Source organism: Schistocerca cancellata, chromosome 12, assembly GCF_023864275.1.
Source record: "Schistocerca cancellata isolate TAMUIC-IGC-003103 chromosome 12, iqSchCanc2.1, whole genome shotgun sequence".
In the NCBI taxonomy this organism is placed as follows: domain Eukaryota; kingdom Metazoa; phylum Arthropoda; class Insecta; order Orthoptera; family Acrididae; genus Schistocerca; species Schistocerca cancellata.
Window position 1 is genome coordinate 19,648,630 of NC_064637.1, and position 18,691 is coordinate 19,667,320.

Below are 18,691 nucleotides of genomic sequence, written 5' to 3' on the forward strand. Positions count from 1 at the left end.
AGCTACGGAGAGTGGGCGTACGATGTGATGCATGTCCTTCATACACTGAAGAGGCAAAGAAACAGCGAGCAAGCAGAAGTGCCGCAACATGTCGTGGCATGGACTCGACTAATGACTGAAGTAGTGCTGGAGGGAACTGACAGCGTGAATCCTGCAGGGCTGCCCATCAAGTCCGTAACAGTACGAGGGGATGGAGATCTCTTATGAACAGCACATTACAAGACAGCCCAGATATGCCCAATAATGTTCATGTCTGGGGAGTTTGGTGGTCAGTGGAAATGTTTAAACTGAGAAGGGTGTTCCTCGCGCCACTCTGTAGCAATTATGGACGTGTGGGTTGTCGCATTGTCCTGCTGGAATTGCCATGTCTGTCGGAATGCACAATGGACACGAACGGACGCAGGTGATCAGACAGGATGCACATGTACGTGTCACCTGTCAGAGTCGTATCTAGACGTATCAAGGGTCCCATATCACTCCAAATGCACACGCCCCACCCCATCATAGAGCCTCCACCAGCTTGAACAGTCCCCTGGTGACATGCAGGGTCCATGGAGTTTTCTCCATACCAGGACACGTCCATCCGATCGATTCAATTTGAAACGAGACTCGTCCGACCAGGCAACATGTTTCCACTCCTCAACAGTCCAATGTCGGTGTTGACGGGTCCAAGCGAGGTGTAAAGCCTTGTCTCCGTGCATTCATCAAGGGTACACGAGTGGGCCTTCGGTTCCGAATGCCCATATCTATGATGGTTAACACGCTGACACTTGTTGATGACCCAGCATTGAAATCTGCAGAAATTTGCGGAAGGTTTTCAGTTCTGTCACATTGAAGGCTTCTCTTCAGCCACCATTGGTCCCGTTCTTGTAGGACCATTTTCCGGCCGCAGCTATGTCGGAGATTTGATGTTTTACCGAATTCCTGATATTCACGGTACACTCGTGAAATGCTCGTACGAGAAAATCCCCACTTCATCGCCACCTCCCATCGCTCGTGCCCCCACTATAACACCTCGTTCAAACTCACTTAAATCTTGACAACCTGCCATTGTAGCAGTAGTAACCAATCAAACAACTGCGCCACACACTTGTCCTATATAGGCGTTCACACATCTCTGTGTTTGAATACGCATGCCTATACCGGTTTCTTTGGCGTTTCAGAGTATTATGGCTGTGTTGCCACTACTTTTTATCTAACCCATGTAGATACAGGGTGATTGCGTTGTAATGTTACAAAGTTTCTAGAATGATTGAGAAGGATAGATGCATCAATTTGAGGTAAGGGTCCCTGAACCGCAAACGAACGAGTCGAAAGTCTGGCGGAAATCGTTCTGACAGTGTACTGGTATTGTTGTTGCTAAGATCGTAGGGTAGATAATTTTCAGAGGTGGTAGTACGAACTAAGACAACTAAATAATGTCCATTAGACTTGGGCTTTAAAATGTATACCTTAAGAGAGTTGAGGACTTGTTGAATGGATGAGTTTGTAGCGAAGATGAACAAATGCTCATATTTTCTCAGGTATGCATTTTAATGCCCATGTTAACCGGGCATTTTTTTTCTTGTTTTGGTCCATACTTCCACCTCGGAAAGTTGAATACGCTACGTTCTTAACAACAATACCAGTATGTGCATCGCACTGTGAGAGGTTTGTTGGTTGGTTGGTTGGTTGGTTTGTTTGGGGAAGGAGACCAGACAGCGTGGTCATCGGTCTCATCGGATTAGGGAAGGATGGGGAAGGAAGTCGGCCATGCCCTTTCAAAGGAACCATCCCGGCATTGGCCTGGAGTGATTTAGGGAAATCACGGAAAACCTAAATCAGGATGGCCGGACGCGGGATTTGAACCGTCGTCCTCCCGAATGCGAGTCCAGTGTCTAACCACTGCGCCACCTCGTTCGACTGTGAGAGGTATCACAATAATTTCAGCTTATAACTTTCCACTTGTTCGTATTCGAACTAGGGTTCCTATCTCAAATTGATACGTCTGTCCTTGTTAATCATCCTAGAAAGTTTGTAACTTCATCGCGCAATCAGTTTGTATACGGAAACATTTACAGGCACCGCCACCTCTAACTTTGAGGCTCTGTAGCGTCGTTGGATGACGTTTCTGCACATCGGTTCCAATACAAAATACGGGGTGTACATAAAGTCCGGGAATACTTTCAATTATTTATTGCACAAGAACCAAATATTGTACAGATATCATACATATGCCATTTTCAAGAGAAACCCCGAAACTTCGAATTTTTTTTCTTGAATGCCGCAACAGCCTAGTTCGGTAATTTGCCGATAGTCAGCGCTAGTGGAAAACATGGCGAGTTCAGGTACAGAGCGAGCTGTTTCATGACATGACCTCCCCGATCACCAAATCTCACTCCGTGTGACTTTTTTCCGTGGGGACACATTGAAGGCCTGGTGTATGTAACGCCTCTACCACGTGATGTAGCAAAGCTCCGGGAGAGAATACGGGAAGCGACTGCCACAGTCGACGATGGCGTGCTGGGACGGGTATGGCAAGAATTCAAATGGCTCTAAGCACTACGGAACTTAACATCTGAGGTCATCAGTCCCCTAGAACTTAGAACTACTTAAACCTAACTAACCTAAGGATATCACACACATCCATGCCCGAGGCAGGATTTGAACCTGCGACCGTAGCGGTCGCGCGGCTCCACACTGTAGCGCCTAGAACCGCTCGGCCATTCTGGCCGGCCCTGCGGGGTCACCTGATCTCAATCCCCTTCCTTATTTCCAATGGGGGTATGCAAAGTCACTAGTGTATGAGACCCCAGTGGACACGGAGCTGTAGTTAGTTGCCAGAATTGTAGCAGTCTGTGGTGTGATTCGAAACACACCGGGGATATTTGTCATGGTGCGTTAGAATCTTGTTGGCTGATGTCACGCTTGCGCTGAGGTTGATGGCCGTCAGTTTCAACACATCTCGTAAGGTACGGCACAAATGGTACGTTCACCAATTCAGTGAAGGTATTTGCAGTTAACTGTAACTAACGTAAATAAAAAAGTACACACTAATGCTATCAACTCCTTAACCTGTTTTCTCCCACCTCAGGTTCCCTACCTCAAACTGTCCAGTGAAGCACCCTCTACGTCGTGTTAAATTTTTGCAAGCTCTTACGGAAACACCCTGTATTTTTACACCAGCAGCAGCAGCAGCAGCAGCAGCAGCAGCAGAAGCAGAAACAACATCTAGACGACAGCTAAATTCGTCATAAACTTCACACAACGTATCTACTTTTACGGAAAGTAGTTTATGCGGCGGCTGTTCTGTTCTTTACTCCTTCTACGTGACGAGGTAAAAGGGAAGTGCACCTGCACTACTGACGATTAAAACTGCTACAACAAGAAGAAATGCAGATGATAAACGGGCATTCATTGGACAAATATATTATACTAGAACTGACATGTGATTACATTTTCACGCAATTTGGGTGCACAGATCCTGAGAAATCAGTACCCAGAACAACCACCTCTGGCCGTAATAACGGCCTCGATACGCCTGGGCATTGAGTCAAACACAGCTTGGATGCCGTGTACACGTACAACTGCCCGTGCAGTTTCAAAACGATACCACAGTTCATCAAGAGTAGTGACTGGCGTATTGTGACGAGACAGTTGCTCGGCCACCATTGACCAGACGTTTTCAGTTGATGAGAGATCTGGAGAATGTGCTGGCCAGGGCATCAATCGAACATTTGCTGTATCCAGAAAGGCCCGTACAGGACCTGCAACATGCGGTCGTGCATTATCCTGCTGAAATGTGGGGTTTCACAGGGATCGAATGAATGGTAGAGCCATGGGTCGTAACACACCTGAAATGTAATGTCCACTGTTCAAAGTGCCGTCAATGCGGTGACCGAGACGTGTAACAAATGCCACCTCATACCATCACGCCGGGTGATACGCCAGTATGGCGATGGCGAATACACGCTTCCAATGTGCGTTCGCCGCGATGTCGCCAAACACGGATGCGACCATGATGATGCTGTAAACAGAACCTGGATTCATCCGAAAAAATGTCGTTTTGCCATTCGTGCACCCAGGTTCGTCGTCGAGTACACCATCGCAGGCGCTCCTGTCTGTGATGCAGCGTCAAGGGTAACCGCAGCCATGGTCTCCGAGCTGATAGTCCATGCTGCCACGAACGTCGTCGAAATGTTCGTGGAGATGGTTGTTGTCTTGCAAACGTCCTCATCTGTTGACTCAGGGATCGAGACGTGGCTGCACGATCCGTTACAGCCGTGCGGATAAGATGCCTGTCATCTCGACTGCTAGTGATACGAGGCCGTTGGGATCCAACACGGCATTCCGTATTACCCTCCTGCAGCCACCGATTCCATATTCTGCTAACAGTCATTGGATCTCGACCAACGCGAGCAGCATTCTCGCGATACGATAAACCGCAATCGCGATAGGCTACAATCCGACCTTTATCAAAGTCGGAAACGTGACGGTACGCATTTCTTCTCCTTACACGACGCATCACAACGTTTCACCAGGCAACACCGATCAACTGCTGTTTGTGTATGAGAAATCGGTTGGAAACTTTCTTCATTGCAGCCTGTTGTAGGTGTCGCCACCGCCGCTAACCTTGTGTGAATGCTCTGAAAAGCTAATCTTTTGCATATCACAGCATCTTCTTCCTGTCGGGTAAATTTCGCGTCTGTAGCACGCCATTTTTGTGGTGCAGCAATTTTAATGGCCAGTAGTGTACTTTCCTTCACGTATTCCCGTAAGACAAAAACCCATGTGTCATGTCTGGTGGTCTTGGAGGCCCAGAATGCAGGGTAATGTCTCGGGGTCGCGTGCGCCCTATCGACCATCGAGGCAGAATGTCGCTGTGAGGAACTGATGTATACTGTCGTGTCAGCGTGGCGGAGCTCCAACGTGTTGGAAAATGAAGCCCTCCTGAAGTTGCGGAAAAGCCAGTTCTGCAGTATTTGGAGAGAACTCATTCCAGCCATTGAGTTTTCTTAAAAAGGAAGAGTCCGTACACTTTTTCACGAGAAATGGCACAGAAACGTTCACTTTAGGTGAGTCTTTTTCGTGATCAGCAACGTCATGAGGATTCTGGATTCTCCCACATACATACGGTATGGCGATTTACTTTACCGCTAACATGAAATGTTGCTTCATTACTGAAAATTAATCGTGGTAGAAACGTGTCGACTTCTAAGTGTTGTAGCAGAGCACGGCTGAAATCAACCAGTCTCCTTTTATCGCCAACCCGAAGAACTTGCAACACAGATCAGTGCCAAAATGCCCACGAAAAGCAAGCTGGACGGAAATCGCCGACACATTCTTTGCAAACTGCAGCACACGACACTCCTTCTCCCGAGAGGACGGAATTATCTGACTGACTGCAAACGCACTGATTGACATCCGAAACTCTAGCTCATGCTCATTTCAACAACACTTATTTCCTTGCCGGCACATCACATGTTACGTAATTATTATCGTCCAAAATTATATCAATCTTTCTGAAACAGCCCATAGTGCCATCTTTCTGCCGCTAGTCTACTGGGGACTCAAAACATTCTAATATATGTGTTATGTCTGCGTAATCAGAAGAAACTAACGATCAAAGTCCGTAAACAATTTATTGGACTGTTCAATTAACCAAAACAAATTCTCCAAGTACACTCCTGGAAATGGAAAAAAGAACACATTGACACCGGTGTGTCAGACCCACCATACTTGCTCCGGACACTGCGAGAGGGCTGTACAAGCAATGATCACACGCACGGCACAGCGGACACACCAGGAACCGCGGTGTTGGCCGTCGAATGGCGCTAGCTGCGCAGCATTTGTGCACCGCCGCCGTCAGTGTCAGCCAGTTTGCCGTGGCATACGGAGCTCCATCGCAGTCTTTAACACTGGTAGCATGCCGCGACAGCGTGGACGTGAACCGTATGTGCAGTTGACGGACTTTGAGCGAGGGCGTATAGTGGGCATGCGGGAGGCCGGGTGGACGTACCGCCGAATTGCTCAACACGTGGGGCGTGAGGTCTCCACAGTACATCGATGTTGTCGCCAGTGGTCGGCGGAAGGTGCACGTGCCCGTCGACCTGGGACCGGACCGCAGCGACGCACGGATGTACGCCAAGACCGTAGGATCCTACGCAGTGCCGTAGGGGACCGCACCGCCACTTCCCAGCAAATTAGGGACACTGTTGCTCCTGGGGTATCGGCGAGGACCATTCGCAACCGTCTCCATGAAGCTGGGCACGGTCCCGCACACCGTTAGGCCGTCTTCCGCTCACGCCCCAACATCGTGCAGCCCGCCTCCAGTGGTGTCGCGACAGGCGTGAATGGAGGGCCGGATGGAGACGTGTCGTCTTCAGCGATGAGAGTCGCTTCTGCCTTGGTGCCAATGATGGTCGTATGCGTGTTTGGCGCCGTACAGGCGAGCGCTACAATCAGGGCTGCATACGACCGAGGCACACAGGGCCAACACCCGGCATCATGGTGTGGGGAGCGATCTCCTACACTGGCCGTACACCACTGGTGATCGTCGAGGGGACACTGAATAGTGCACGGTACATCCAAACCGTCATCGAACCCATCGTTCTACCATTCCTAGACCGGCAAGGTAACTTGCTGTTCCAACAGGACAATGCACGTCCGCATGTATCCCGTGCCACCCAACGTGCTCTAGAAGGTGTAAGTCAACTACCCTGGCCAGCAAGATCTCCGGATCTGTCCCCCATTGAGCATGTTTGGGACTGGATGAAGCGTCGTCTCACGCCGTCTGCACGTCCAGCACGAACGCTGGTCCAACTGAGGCGCCAGGTGGAAATGGCATGGCAAGCCGTTCCACAGGACTACATCCAGCATCTCTACGATCGTCTCCATGGGAGAATAGCAGCCTGCATTGCTGCGAAAGGTGGATATACACTGTACTAGTGCCGACATTGTGCATGCTCTGTTGCCTGTGTCTATGTGCCTGTGGTTCTGTCAGTGTGATCATGTGATGTATCTGACCCCAGGAATGTGTCAATAAATTTTCCCCTTCCTGGGACAATGAATTCACGATGTTCTTATTTCAATTTCCAGGAGTGTATAACGCCAACACAAAACAGTGATCCATCATCGAATCACAACTACATACTAGAATAAGATAGAAAACTACTGAAATAAATTCCTACTAGTCCCCGCCAGAGACTTCTCTGATATACCAATCCTAATCCAGAGATCGGCGAGAAGATCCAAGCCGGGCTGCCGGGGCGGCGGCTATCCACGTCTGCTGACGGTCGATGAACTGCCGATGTGCGGCCGAGCGCTTCAACGGACGAGTAGGCCTACCTCGGAACTATTTTCCATCACACGGTTTGACGTGTGAAATTAGTTCTGGGATCTGCAGCGACCTCTCTTATGTTTATGTGGGCCAGTAGCGGCCCTGTGGCCGCTGGTTCCTTTGCTGTGTTGTTGTTGTTGTTGTTGTTGTTGTGGCCGTTCATCAATATTGCCTGTAGGTTGTGTAGTGCTTCGGTGTGCCTGCGAGGCGGGCAACCCGCGGCTGCAGGCTGTCAGTTTGGTTGCTGATACTCTAGGGGCTGTGATGTCTGGTGGAGAAGGACACAGCAATATGCATGTTACAAAATACTAGTAGCATCGGTGTGTATGTGGATCGAGGTTCTTCCTTACAATGTCAGTATTGGTCCTTGACCAGCAAGTTTGAAGACCGCTGATCTAGGGAACGCGACGAAAACATTCCCAGGACTATAAACACTACGCTGGCCTTAGTGGTGGAGCAGTTCTAGGCGCTACAGTCTGGAACCGCGCGACCGCCACGGTCGCAGGTTCGAATCCTGCCTCGGCTATGGTTGTGTCTGATGTCCTTAGGTTAGTTAGGTTTAAGTAGGTCTAAGTTCTAGGGGACTGATGACCTCAGATGTTGAGTCCCATAGTGCTCATAGCCATTTGATCCATTTTTTATAAACACTACTTCCCCCGGCACAGACCCTTCTGACGACTGTTGTAGGGTGACTGTTTTCACGTGTTGCACGCCGATGCAGCATAAAACGTGGCTCATCTGAAAGGCCACCTGCTGCATCTCAGTGGACGTGCAGTTGCCATACTGGTGTGCAGATTCCAGCCTTCGTCAGCAGCGAACAACACTCAGTTTTGGTGCATGAGCCAGGCGCTTGCAGGAACGTCCGCTAAAGTTATTGAGGAGGCACTCTAGGTACCCCTTGCTTCTTCTGGAAGTTCAGTTGCTCAACAGTTCCACGTCTGTTCGCATGTAGACATCCCCACAGCCGGCGTTCATCCCTGTCACCTACGGTCCGTGGTGTTCCACAGTTGCCTGTTGTTGTTGTTGTTCTCAGTCCTGAGACTGGTTTGATGCAGCTGTCCATGCTACTCTATCCTGTGCAACCTTCTTCCTCTCCCAGTACTTACTGCAACCTACATCCTTCTGAATCTGCTTAGTGTATTCATCTCTTGGTCTCCCTCTACGATTTTTACCCTCCACGCTGCCCTCCAATGCTAAATTGGTGATCCCTCGATGCCTCAGAATATGTCCTACCAACCAGTCCCTTCTTCTATTCAAGTTGTGCCACAAACTCCTCTTCTCCCCAATTCTATTCAATACCTCCTCATTAGTTATGTGATCTACCCATCTAATCTTCAGCATTCTTCTGTAGCACCACATTTCGAAAGCTTCTATTCTCTTCTTGTCCAAACTATTTATCGTCCATGTTTCACTTCCATACATGGCTACACTCCTTACATATACTTTCAGAAACGACTTCCTGACACTTAAATCAATACTCGATGTTATTAAATTTCTCTTCTTCAGAAACGCTTTCCTTCCCATTGCCAGTCTACATTTTATATCTTCTCTACTTCGACCATAATCAGTTATTTTGCTCCCCAAATAGCAAAACTCCTTTACTACTTTAAGTGTCATTTCCTAATACAATTCCCTCAGTATCACCCGACTTAATTCGACTACATTCCATTATCATCTTTTGCTTTTGTTGATGTTCGTCTTATATCCTCCTTTCAAGACACTGTCCATTCCGTTCAACTGCTCTTCCAAGTGCTTTGCTGTCTCTGACAGAGTTACAATATCATCGGCGAACCTCAAAGTTTTTATTTCTTCTCTGTGGATTTTAATACCTACTCCGAATTTTTCTTTTCTTTCCTTTACTGCTTGCTCAATATACAAAACATCAGGGAGAGGCTACAACCCTGTCTCACTCCCTTCCCAACCACTGCTTCCCTTTCATGCCCCCTCGACTATTATAACTGCCATCTGGTTTCTGTACAAATTGTAAATAGCCTTTCGCTCCCTGTATTTTACCCCTGCCACCTTCAGAATTTGAAAGAGAGTATTCCAGTTAACATTGTCAAAAACTTTCTATAAGTCTACAACTGCTAGAAACGTAGGGTAACCAAACATTTGCAGACCTATGTTCATATGAACTTTTTTCTTTACTTTCACTTGTAGAATAACATCTTAAAATATTCATGAAGATATGCAAATATTTTAATATGTTATTCTACAAGAGAAACTAAAGAAAAAAGTTCGGATAAACATAGGTCCGCAAATATTTAGTTACGGTATTACGGCTAATAAAAGATTTTGCCTCAAATTCAGCAAAAAAAATGGTTCAAATAGCTCTGAGCACTATGGGAGTTAACATCTGGGTTCATCAGTCCCCTAGAACTTAGAACTACTTAATCCTAACTAAACTAAGGACATCGCACACAGCCATGCCCGAGGCAGGATTCGAACCTGCGACTGTAGCGGTCGCGCGGTTCCAGACTGTAACGCCTAGAACCGCTCGGCCACCCTGGCCGGCCAAATTCAGCATCTTCGCTAACATGAAGCCATCGCAAAACTGTACGAGGTTAAAGTAAAGCACGATTTCCATTCATTTTGTTGTTAATGATTTGGTGAATCTAATAAAACATGTCCCAGATGTGTGTCTGCAGTAGTCTTCCAGAACATCCAGAGAAGAAAAGATTATTATACAACTAATTTGTTTAGTTTCCGTTAAGAATGTAGAACGTTTACGTCATTGTTATTGAGCTGTTTCAGTCGTTTCATAACCTTGAAAAGAGTTAGTTTTGTGTATTGTTCAGTGAACTAACATAATTACAACAGTGTATTTATGTGAAAGCACTTAGTAACTGCTGTAGTTTGTAGATTATGCCTTTCAAATTTACGACAGAGGGATACTCCGATATGGTGTTTATTTTTGTGTATGGGGGTGCAGTAAAAGACATAGTTTATGAATGCAATAGGCGAAATTAAGAACAACCCTGTGAAATTGAAACGAGCAACAAAATCTGTTCATACACGTGCAGCTAAAGGCATTGAACTCGGTGGAGACGTTTTTGAACAATCATTGTGAATGTATTGTGAAACTGTATGTACACTGCACAACTTCCTTAACACCGAGCTTTGTTTTTTTCCGGTTCAACATGAATTCACGTGAGCTGTGGTATTAATAAAAGCAGACTATCTCACACATTCATTCAGTTTCAGTTAACGTTATTACCATCATTTTTCTGCAACTCCTGCTGGCAACTTTGTACAATTGTCTGGATTAAAAAAAAAATTGGGTCAAGTAGTTAATAAATTAAAAATTTTACGAAATTACGTCTTTTCTTAGGGCTTGGTGCTGTGTTAGCCATAACACCGTAATGTTATGGTGTGTATACCTAGTAAACAGGAGCCCCAGGTTCAAGTTCTGGCCATGGCAAAAATTACAATTCATTGCTTCCGCTTCTATTTATCAAAAATGAAGTTGAGACTCATATGTCTCCATGAAAATGTAATTCCATCAGATCAAATTATGAAATGCATTATTTCATTGGTAGCATGTCCATTTAACATTCATAAGTAAAGTTAATTAATACTGTTGTTTGTAGCACAGATACTGCAGTGAATATCCTTACAAGCACCAAAAGTTTTCACGAAGTGAGAAACATTGTCGTTTTCCAGCAACGGCAAGCTTTTGCCCTGTCCCGTGCCTAAGGGAATAGCCGTTCAGAAGGGACAGTAGAAGCTGCTATTCCCAGAAATATACGAGCAACACTGGCCCGGCTGTCTTTCCAAAATTGCAGAGGAGGCGGTTTTCCATTGATTATTGGTTGGTGTAAATAGGGTCGAACTTCAGAAACTAAATTCTGGCTATTTACTGTTGGTAGACCTCTTGCGGTATTGAAAGTAATGTCTCATGAATGCTCCACAGATCTGTCTAGTACTGATTCTTTGGCTATTTTGTCTGCTTCTTGTGAAGACTTAATGTGGTATCGCCACACGTAAGCACTATGGTACAGTTGGAATTCTTTCCTTCAGCAAGCTATCGACAGCGAGTCAACGCTAAACACATCTTTAAAAAAAAACTGAAATAATCTTAAGCATTCACGAAACTTTTTGTAGCTAATTATTCACGACTAGTAACTGTTTGAAGAAATGCATTTTGAGCCACCAGCTGGACTACACACCTTTGTTCTCAACCAGATTCAGTTTTACCAACCATCATTAGAGAGGAAAAGCTGTACATCGATGAAGCAAAAATACATTACATTCAAGCAGAGTACAGATGCAACTGTATTACAAATTTGCCTAGCCAGGCACGCAAGATGAAATTTTTGTATCAAAGTTCAAAGCTCAAAATAATGAGGTGAACACAAGAGTTAATTTCATTGAAGGGAAGTTTGTACTGGACACGCAACTGTATCCTGTTTGATCGTGATGTACACTGCAAGATAAAAGAAAGACACAGCACGCACTATTTATCTAAATGCAACGGAAATTGGTAGATATGAAGTACATGTACAGACAAAAAAATGATTACAATTTCAGAAAAAAGCAGGATGATTTATTCAAGGGAAAGGACAGTTTTGTTGCAACCCGTGTTCACTCAGGTACGAGCAGCCCTTAGCGGCTTGCCATCTTATCTTACTTACAGCTTTTCATGACGTCGCCCTTCCGGCTTAAGATTTTTTTTAGAATGTAACTTGTAAGTACTGCATCTCTTTCCAGTCAGTACACAGTTTAGTTAACGTCCTATATACCTATTATGTTTTAAAATAGTTAGTTTAATTCTGAAGACGACGCTCATAGTAGCGTCGAAACCTAGTCAATTTTCATTTAATATTTGTGACCAAGGGCTTATCTGTTCTAATATAACCAAGGGAAAGAGCTTTACAAACTGAGTAATACAATAACGGGTTGTTCCACCTCTAACCCTGATGTAAGGAGTTATTCGGTTTGGCACTGATGGAAAATTGGAAATTTGTGGGAAGTTCCTATGGGACCGAACGTCATCGCACTACTTAATCTAACGCTAAAGACAACACACACACCCATGTCCGAGGGAGAACTCGAATCTCCTGTAAGGTGCCACGACATGGGTACTTACACGTTAGTTTACCAACATTAGTATTATTAAAGGGAGTGGCAAGGCCATCAGATAATGACTCTGTTGAATTATGATAAATATGAGGCGCTCTCGAGCAGTCGAATTAAGTCGGGTGACGCTGAGGGAATTAGATCAGGAAATTAGACGCTTAAAGTAGTAAATGAGTTTTGCTATTTCGGGAGCAAAATAAGTGATGGTGGTCGAAGTAGAGAGGATATAAAATGTAGACTGGCAATGGCAAGGAAAGTGTTTCTGAAGAAGAGAAATTTGTTAACATCTAGTATAGATATAAATGTCAGGAAGTCGTTTCTGAAAGTATTTGTATAGAGTGTAGCCATGTATGGGAGTGAAACATGGACGATAAACAGTTTGGACACGAAGAGAACAGAAGCTTTCGAAATGTGGTGCTACAGAAGAATGCTGGAGATTAGATGGGTAGATCACATAACTAATGAGGAGGTATTGAATAGAATTGGGGAGAAGAGGAGTTTGTGGTGCAACTTGACAAGAAGGGACCAGTTGGTAGGACATGTTCTGAGGCATCAAGGGATCACCAGTTTAGTGCTGGAGGGCAGCGTGGAGGGTAAAAATCGTAGAGGGAGACACAGAGATGAATACACTACGCAGATTCAGAAGGATGTAGGTTGCAGTAGGTACTGGGAGATGAAGAGGCTTGCACAGGATAAAGTAGCATGGGGAGCTGCATCAAACCAGTTTCAGGACTGAAGATCACAACAACAACAACTCGAGCAGTATTCCCTGCATGTCTGCATCATTAAGCCACTAACTTAAAGGCTTGGTGAAAAGCGTCGCAAGTTGAGGATTGTGGAATGTAGAGTCTGCAGATGGCCGTAGCTCGCCTGGCCGCCGTGGGCGGCAGGTAGCGGTCTCCGGGAACGCGGGACAGTACGGCGCTTTTGGGGGAAGCCCGGCATCCGGAGCCACCTGTGCTCGGTAACACGAGGCGAAGACGGGAATTTCGTTTGGCTAGGGGCGTTATGACCATCATTGGGTAGGTCTCAGAAATGCCGCTGGTGGGATTTCGGCGATGATGGAGCGCTCGACATTGGCCGAAACTGAGTATTCTTCCGCCGCGTTTTGGTACGCGTGGGAGACGAGAGAATTGTGGAGGGACTTCAGCAGTCGAGCGGTACGGACTTGGAGACGGCGTCTTGGCCATCGTCTTCGAAGGGAGATATACTGTCTGCATCGCAGCACTGCACCAACGCGTGTTCCGTGCAGAGTTCTGCGGTTAGAGCTCTTTGTGTGCTCAGAAGCGATATTTTCACCAACGCCTAACCATTTCCAACAACTTACCCAATATTCTCGATCTGGTAGTTATCCTTGCGAGGTGCCGAGTATTTATCAACGTAGCTGCAGGTAATAGGGGCGCGTAATTGCAAATTGTTAATGTGCCATTCTCAGGAGTGTGTGGGTGGACAAAGAAATTAATATTTTTTTTGTAAATTTTGTCAGTTGTGGGGGATATCAAATTAAAATGCCAGTATTACAATCGACCTCATTGTAGCTAGCATTTACCCTGTCCCAGTACATGTACTCTAGTCACTGCACAGCTTGCCCAGACGGGAAGGAAAGAAGGTTTGCGGTCTTCTACGTCAGTAACGGACAAATAAGCTTACACTCCGACGGGGGCAGCAGTGCGAACCGTGGCAAGACCGCGCGGCTGGCATTGTTGAGCTCCGGAGGGAGATAGGTATCTTTATGTTTTATGCATTTTTTTACGCAGATATTCAAGAGGTGTTTAAGAAAAAAATATATTTTGCTTTTTAAATTTATCTATTTCATTGTCTTTAAATTGTACAAGCTAATACACACTGTTTAACACAAGCTGCATATGTTTGGCAATTATGGCCCTGATGCTTCATGCCATAGTATTGGAGGCAAATAGCACGAACCAATTTCTTTTTACGAACATGTGCATCACGTCTATCGATTTGCGTCCCTTTCGGCTAATTCGTTCGTGGTGCATTGTTTTGAGTGTGAGCCATGGCTGGCTCATGCTATGCGCAGTTATCGCGATTATGCTCTCCTTCCGCGAGTGGCAGCAGCAGTGTGTATTGATATTCGCACCTCGGACTCTCTTTGACCTGGGGCTTATAGTTTCCTGCTGGCCGGTATGCGGGGAGTCGGTGGGTCGGCGTGGAGCAGTGAGGAATTCGCGGCGGGGCGTGGTTTGGCCGGGGCCCGCTGGCGCTCTCTACGCGGTGTCGGACGGTGTGGCGCTGTTCCCATTGCTACCAGGTTCTCGGATCACCGACCCTAGACATGAAAGTTGAATTTTGATTTAACCTACCAGCAGGTCAAAGCTGTTCACATTGTGTCTTTTGGAGTCCATTGTCGGCTGTCAGGATATTCGCGCGAGCAACAATGTGGTTTTCAAGTTGGAAAATTGTAGCCACCCTCCAGTGGAGTTTCCCTGTATTTGGTTATTTTAGTTGAAGTGCACCAGCGGAATCTTCTGCCTTGTGGCCGTTAACGTTCCGGTTACCTGCCCTGGCAACTGACGTAAATTTCAGCCAGTGTAGTTTCCCCATCGTGTTGTCACTGTCCAGCACGGTGTGTAGTTTGACAGCTCCGTGTATGATTGGTTGTGGGCGCCAATATCTTGTACGTTCTTCCGTTCAAGTCCCTGTTGTGCCCTAGTCGGGTGAAGTGGCAGCGTCCGCTGACACTCGGCCGGTTGGGCTGTCGTCAGATCGTGAATGGTTGGCCCGGCTGCCTGCCTCTCACCTAAGGGAGCGTCAGTGTTTGAATTCCAGGCCGACCCTCGAACATCTGGGCTCCCTTTTGTGGACTGCCTTGTTTTTTTAAAATTTGTTCTTGTTGTTGGTACTCGTATGGCTTCTAGCCGACTTTGTGTTTTAAATTAGAGTTGCTTTACTCTTAAGGTCTCTAGCCTAGTTTAAAGTACTGTTTCACGTAAGACCTTTGGCATTTTGAAAATTTTTTGAATTTTTTAGTCTTAGGACTTCAGCCGATTTGAATTTAACTTGTTTACTTCAGCCTAACTAAATAACTGTTTTCAGATAAGGCTTGCCTTTTAAATTTCTGATTATGCTTGCGTTCTTGGCCTTCAGCTGTTTTTAAGTTAAAGTGGCTTTCAGCCGGTAATTATGGTCTCAAAGATTAAAGCTGTGTATTTAAAAAACTTTTTTGGGCTCTTGTACTGTTTGATCAAATAATACAGTTGTATGTTCGAGTGCAACTGACAGCCCCTTATTTTGGCCCCTTTCCAAAATTTATTCTATCTGTCCTGTCCTGCGGGGTAAGCAGGGCATTTCAGAGTGTATTTTTGGTCCATCAATATGATGATGGCAGCTAAGACAAACTGTTTGGGACTAAGGTGTATAACTAGTGGCTGAAAATACTTTTCTTTTGCATAATCGACAATCGAATATTTAATAGACATGAAAGAAAGATCGGTATATCAGTAAACGACTTGCAGGGTAATTATGATTTACGGGCCAACTGGAGCAGTGGCGGCCAGACTGACCTCGCGCTGCTCGTGCGCCCTCTGCAGGCGCTGCTGGTGCCGGCGCTGCTGCAGCTCCTGCAGCTCCTGGTGGACGCGCGACCGCCGCTCCTCCACAGACGCCTTCCGGCCGTCGCCCGCCGCCGCCACCGACATCCCGGGCTGCCCTCACCACCGGTCACCACTCACTCACCAGTCGGCCGGCATCCTGCAACAGGCCGGCCGCCAGCTGCCCTCAGCACCACACCGCTCCAGCTGCACCGCGTGCGCCTGCCCACGACCCCCACCACTACCACTCTCCCGACGGCGCATCTACTGGCCACATTATTCTGCGCAGACATCTGGCACAGTGTGGCAGCACCACCACTGCCGAGCTGTGAGCAGCCTCGACTGGAGACATTGGTCAGTCTGCGGAGAGCGAATGAGAAAGGACTACGAGGGAGCAATGGAGGCAGGCGTCTGGAATACACGTGACCAGGATGTGGGGCAGCCTGGTGCAGTCGGGCCTGACCTCGTGGCTAGTGCAACATCATTGCTGTGTGTCATCAGTTCTTGTTCCAGTAGAAGAAGACAGTGCCTGGTGTCTTGACTCCATTGGATGTCATGTGTGAGCGCGCACATGTGTGTGTGTGTGTGTGTGTGTGTGTGTATGTGTGTGTGCCCAGGACTTCCACCACTACCACTCTCCCAACGCATGCCCTGCCGACGGCGCATCCAAAGGCCACATTATTCTTCGCAGACATCTGGCACAGTGTGGCAGCACCACAACTGCCGAGCTGTGAGCAGCCTTGACTGGAGACATTGGTCAGTCTGCGGAGAGTGATTGAGAAAGGACAACAAGGGAGCAATGGAGGTAGGCGTCAGGGGTACACGTGGCCGGGCAGTCAGGGCCTGACCTTGCGGCCAGTGCAAAATGTTGTCATTGCTGCGTGTCATCAGTTCTTGTTCCAGCTGAGGAAGACAGTGCCTGGTGTCTTGACTCCATTGGATGTCACGTGTGTGCACGCGTGTGTGTGTGTGTGTGTGTGTGTGTGTGTGTGTGTGTGCCTGCCCGTGATCCCCACCACTACCACTCTCCCAACGCACACCCTGCCTACGGCACATCTACTGGCCACGTTATTCTGCGTAGACATCTGGCACACTACGGGAGCACCACCACTGCCCAACTGTGAGCAGCCTCGACTGGAGACATTGGTCACTCTGTGAAGAGCGATTGAGAAAGGACAGCAAGTGAGCAGTGGAGGCAGGTGTGAGGAACACGCGTGGCCGGGCAATGGAGCAGCCTGGTGCAGTCCGGGTCTGACCTCGCAGCCAGAGCAACATGTTGTCATTGCTGCGTGTCATCAGTTCTTGTTCCAGCTGAGGAAGACAGTGCCTGGTGTCTTGACTCCAGTGGATGCCATGTTTGGTGATGACGGTGAGGAAGAAGAGATTAGTGTCGACAACGAGGTCTGTAGAGACGCAGTACAAGCTCGGATTAGGGGAGGATGGAAAGGGAATCGGCCATATCCTTTCAAAGGAACCATCCCAGCATTTGCCTGAAGCAATTTATGAAAGTCACAGAAAACCTAAATCAGGATGGCGAGACACAGGTTTGAATGTCATCCATACGAATGTCAGTCCAGTTAGCTGGATTAGATTAGATTCAGTTTTCATTCTATAGACCCAAAGAATGAGATGATTCTCCTATGTGTGGAACTGGTCGGAAAGTGAAACTTCCTGGCAGATTAAAACTGTGTGCTGGACCCAGAACCGAACTCGGGACCTTTGCCTTTCGTGAGCAAGTGCTCTACCAACTGAGCTACCTAAGCACGACTCACGCCCCGTCCTCGCAGCTTTACTTCTGCCAGTACCTCGTCTCCTACCTTCCAAACAACAGAATCTCTCCTGCGAACCTCCCGAGTTCGAGTCTCGGTCCGGCACACAGTTTTAATCTGCCAGAAAGTCCCATATCAGCGCACACTCCGCTGCAGAGTGATAATCTCATTATGTCGGAAAGTATAACACAAAAAACATAAAACATAATACTTACTACCCTGATAATTTGTCAGGAGATTGTCAAAATAGGTTAATACAATAGAGTAAACTGGAACAGCTAATATTTACAGAAGTAATACGCTGTCAGAATGGAACATCGTTATGCACTATTAATAAATTTCTCATACACAAAATACCTAATCCTGACTGTTGTGACCAACTGCTGTCAAAACTGAGCATAAAATGGTTCAAATGGCTCTGAGCACTATGGGACTTAACATCTGAGGTCATCAGTCCCCTAGAACTTAGAACTACTTAAACCTACCTAACCTAAGGACATCACACACATCCATGCCCGAGGCAGGATTCGAACCTGCGACCGTACCGGTCGCGCGGTTCCTGACTGAAGCGCCTAGAACCGCTCGGCCACACCGGCCGGCACAGTTTAATACAGAATACAACACATACACACCCTCTAGGTTTTAAAGAGTGACTTTGCGACTATGAAAATACGTGACATAACTTTTGGTAACTTTTGGTTGCGTTGACTTCGAAGGTAACGTTAGTAACACTGCCAAGGGAGCAGACACCTCAGTATGTTACATTAATTGCAACGTGATACGTCTATACGTTCCTGACAAAAAGGGTTTTTAACAGTCGGACAGACAGGCAAATGAATAACAAAGTGATGCTATGACGATTCCGTTTTTACAAATTGCGGTACTGTAGGTACTATATCGTCTCTCTCTCATATATATATATATATATATATATATATATATATATATATATATAGGGTGTCCCAGCTATCTTG

The 18,691-nt window shown here is 46.7% G+C and overlaps 1 protein-coding gene across 1 annotated transcript in view; it reads right to left on the reverse strand.

The window, feature by feature from the left end:
* Positions 1 to 15,987, reverse strand: part of LOC126109730 (uncharacterized) — a 247,814-nt gene extending 231,827 nt beyond the window's left edge. The window contains exon 1 of the mRNA XM_049914781.1: positions 15,922 to 15,987. The gene's annotated coding sequence lies outside the window, so the exon portion shown is untranslated. The remainder of the gene's footprint in view (positions 1 to 15,921) is intronic.
* Positions 15,988 to 18,691: the final 2,704 nt, after the last annotated feature.